The sequence below is a fragment of the Lepeophtheirus salmonis genome, chromosome 8 (genome assembly GCF_016086655.4).
Source record: "Lepeophtheirus salmonis chromosome 8, UVic_Lsal_1.4, whole genome shotgun sequence".
In the NCBI taxonomy this organism is placed as follows: domain Eukaryota; kingdom Metazoa; phylum Arthropoda; class Copepoda; order Siphonostomatoida; family Caligidae; genus Lepeophtheirus; species Lepeophtheirus salmonis.
The window spans coordinates 5,133,200-5,136,752 of record NC_052138.2 but is presented as its reverse complement, the minus strand read 5'-3'; the positions used below and the strand labels follow the sequence as shown (position 1 = coordinate 5,136,752).

General features: G+C 31.1%; 1 long non-coding RNA gene across 1 annotated transcript; it reads right to left on the bottom strand.

Annotated features, from left to right (window-relative positions):
- Positions 1-1,124: 1,124 nt before the first annotated feature.
- LOC121123403 (uncharacterized) lies at positions 1,125-2,533 on the bottom strand. Its single transcript, XR_011781497.1, has 3 exons — positions 2,327-2,533; positions 1,832-2,269; positions 1,125-1,770 (listed from the first exon to the last, which is right to left on the bottom strand). It is a non-coding gene; the product is annotated as an uncharacterized lncRNA (long non-coding RNA).
- Between the last annotated feature and the right edge of the window lie 1,020 nt (positions 2,534-3,553).

The window sequence follows — 3,553 nt, the reverse complement described above, 5'->3', positions numbered from 1 at the left end:
AAAATATTTGTGATGAACCCTTCTGAAGGATTATATATATATATATATATTTTTTTTTTTTTTGGGGGGGGCAGTTTTTGGTATTAAAAAAAAAAATTCCAAAAATGATATATTTTGCAAACAAATAATCTTTAAATCCATAGCTATTCACAAAAAATTTCAAAAATCTATAGCTGTTCAGAAAAAAATGAAATTTTTTGGAAAAAATATAATTTACAAATATAAAAATTTTGAAAAAATAAAATCAAAAATCCAAAGATATTCACAAAAAATTAAGTTTTTAGAAAAATAAATTCAATAAGCTAGAGCTGCTCAGAAAAAAAAAAATTTTTGAAAAATAATTCTAAAATTAAATTTCAAATTTGATATTTTTTGGAAAAAAATTCCATTATTAAATTTTTCGGAGAATTTTTTTAAAAATCCATATCAATAGCTTATATTCTGCTAGTCTGTTCGCTCGCATGTTGAGACTGTTATGAAAAATAACATACTTTAATAAATAATATAGTATTTAAACTGATCCCAAAATTGGTTTTGACTTGTCTTTTCATGATCACATTTTTCGTAATTGAGTCAAGTTTTGAGTTTTAATACAAAAAAAAACAATAATTATTTTTCTTCAAAGAATTTCTGTAAAAAAAATAATGTCATAAAATTTATATTAAAGCTATTCCCCTTAAAAAATATGATCCAGTTATCTGTTTGGACCCATTTTTGAAGGTCCTGTAAGAGATTTAACATTAATTTTTATTTGGGGCCCCAAATTGAGGCAAGCATACATATATATAGGTTCATATATTTTGCCGGGCAAATTTCCTTTTTTAATGTAGAAAATATACGCCAATGAAGATGTGGTTGTCTTTTTTGATCAATTTTTGATTGTCTTTGCCAGAACCCCGATAAAGATTTGAATGACCTTTTGTTTATGCCCACATAAATTTATAATTATGAAAAAAAAGTAGAAAAAAAAATGACATCAAGAATATATTTTTATACAGACAATGAGGTTGTCTGATTATAGGTATCTATTAGGGGGTATTTATTCAAATTTAATCCTCGATATGGACTTTCAGCATACTTGCATTAATTATAATCAACCTCATGAATGAAAAACGGACTGAAAAGATATTTGAACACATATTTATTTCAAAAATTGGTAGTTAAGTACAATAAATCCATTGGTAAGAATAAAAATGAACAGATCTACAACAAACAATAATTTTTATAAGGATTGAAATATTAAAAGTCACTTAGTTTGGCTACTTAATTTGAAAAATGTGTACTTCGGCTCACTAAGACATGTAATCATTGGAGGGGCACTCCAAATTATATAAGAGATCAGGTCCATGACTAGAATATTCTTAGAAGATTGACATTTTTATTTATTTATTCCTGAAAAAAATTTATGATCTTTATTTTATAGGAAAACCCCAACATTTGAAAGTATAATTCTTATTTATTGAGAAAATTCAGCAGTTTTAGTGGAAAATATCAATTATGTTTATATTTGACTCTGGAGTACAATAATCGTTTTGGAGAGGCGATGCTCCTTAGTGCACCTTGCAGTTACGGCACTGGGCTCACTGGAGAGTAAATGACTCCAGCGGACTAATGAACGGATTACAATCCCACTAAATTCTTTTATGAGATGAATTGGTCACACTTTCTTCTTTGTATTCGAATAATTCTCCATGTTAATTGTATTCAGGGATGCCAGTCATAATTTTACAATAGCCCAAGATTATTTCCTCAAAATCCGAAGAATCAACACTGAAATCCCAAGAACATTATAATAATTTACAGAATATAAATACAATTTTAGACTACTCACCATGAGAATAAGTTATTTTTCATAGTCACCTCCAATAATATCTGTTGTTAAGTGTATAGAATCATTTTCTGTATGCATTTTATCCCTATCTTTGTTTCCGTGATGAACATTCCTCTGTGCAAGTTTTGTTATCAAGCGAAACGAGTTCTGAACGAGTAGTAAGCTCTGATGGCTTTAGATAAACAAACTTTGATAATTAATATAATCAAAAGAATGTAATCACTTATTGTTGCGTGCATAAAATCCCAAGATCCAATGGCATCTCTATTCGTATGTTAGTGTTATGTCAGGCCTTATTTAGGACTAAAAGACTTCAGTCCCCTCCAGTTCAGCCCTGCACATCAGTCCTAAAACTTATATAGTTCGGTCCTTGATGACGTCAATCAACTGTATGTCTTCTTTTAAATCTGTTCTTGCCAGTTAGCCTATCACTTATTCCTGAAATCGGAATGCAAATAAATGAAGCAATACCCGTAACCACTGACATATTCCTACTATTCATCCAACATTGTCGTAAATCCGATCTTTAGACAGTAGTTTATCTTGAATTAAGGGGTGTGACAAATATTTTTTTTCAAGCAATTACTTGTTGCTGTTAAATACACATTTGATGTGTGTCTCGGAAAGGATTTGATGTCTGATGAGGGAATAAGTTGAAGAAGAAGCACATTGTGATCACAGCCTTGCTCGTACGTAATAACTAGGGAACTAATTTATCAAATAGAAAGGAAAATGAGAGACTGAGATTTTCACTCTCATCCGGAACGTGTCTGCGTTTTCACTTTTTCCTTCTATTTCTCATTCTGCCATGATGAGTTTCTCCTCATGTAGTGTATATTTAATATTATATACAGTTAAAAGGATTGAGCTTTCGACGCCATATAGACAATTTCCACCGACTTCATAAATTGCATCATAATTGAAGGAGACACAATATTGGGGGATCAAAGCTGATATTTTTAAGTGAATAAAATGGAGAACTTAATACCTATGAAAAGTAGGATAGTTGGAGCAAAATATCTTTTAATTTCCATTATAAAAGTTAATTTGTATCAACAATATGGAAAAATGATTGTATAATGTTCTAATGACATATTTTGAATCATTTTAAGGTAATTTATACATTAGGTCAAAAAAGTACCGGGAATTGTTAATTTAAATTGCTGGGCTGAAAGGATATAAAAAAATTGTTTTTTCTAGGTCCGCAGCACTGTCTTTCATTATGATGCCAAGTATGAGTGCGATTTGTCGACCAGTTTGCTTGCAACAGCAGGATAAGTCTGCCTAACTCACACGTACTCCACAATTTCTACAATTGAGCAAAGAGTTTGCTTTAAATTTTGTGTTGGGAACGAAATTTCATGTGCTGACGCCTTGAAAAGGTTATAAAAAGCTTTTGGTGAATCAGTTTTATCAAAAACCCGTGCATATGAGTGGTACAACGCGTTCAAGGAGGGCCGTGATTACTCGTTATTTTCTTTAATATCCTCGGTCTCCTACATCATGAATTCCTTTCAAAGGAACAAACGGTTAATAAGGAGTATTGTTTGGGAGTACCAAGGCGTTTGCGTGAGAAAATCCGTCAAAAACGGTCAGAATTATGGTAGAACAACTCGTGGATTTTAAACAACGATAACACGCCATCGCACAGAGCCACGATTTGCAGCCAATTCAAAGCTCAACTACGCAATAAATACCATCGATTAACCAACATACTCACTT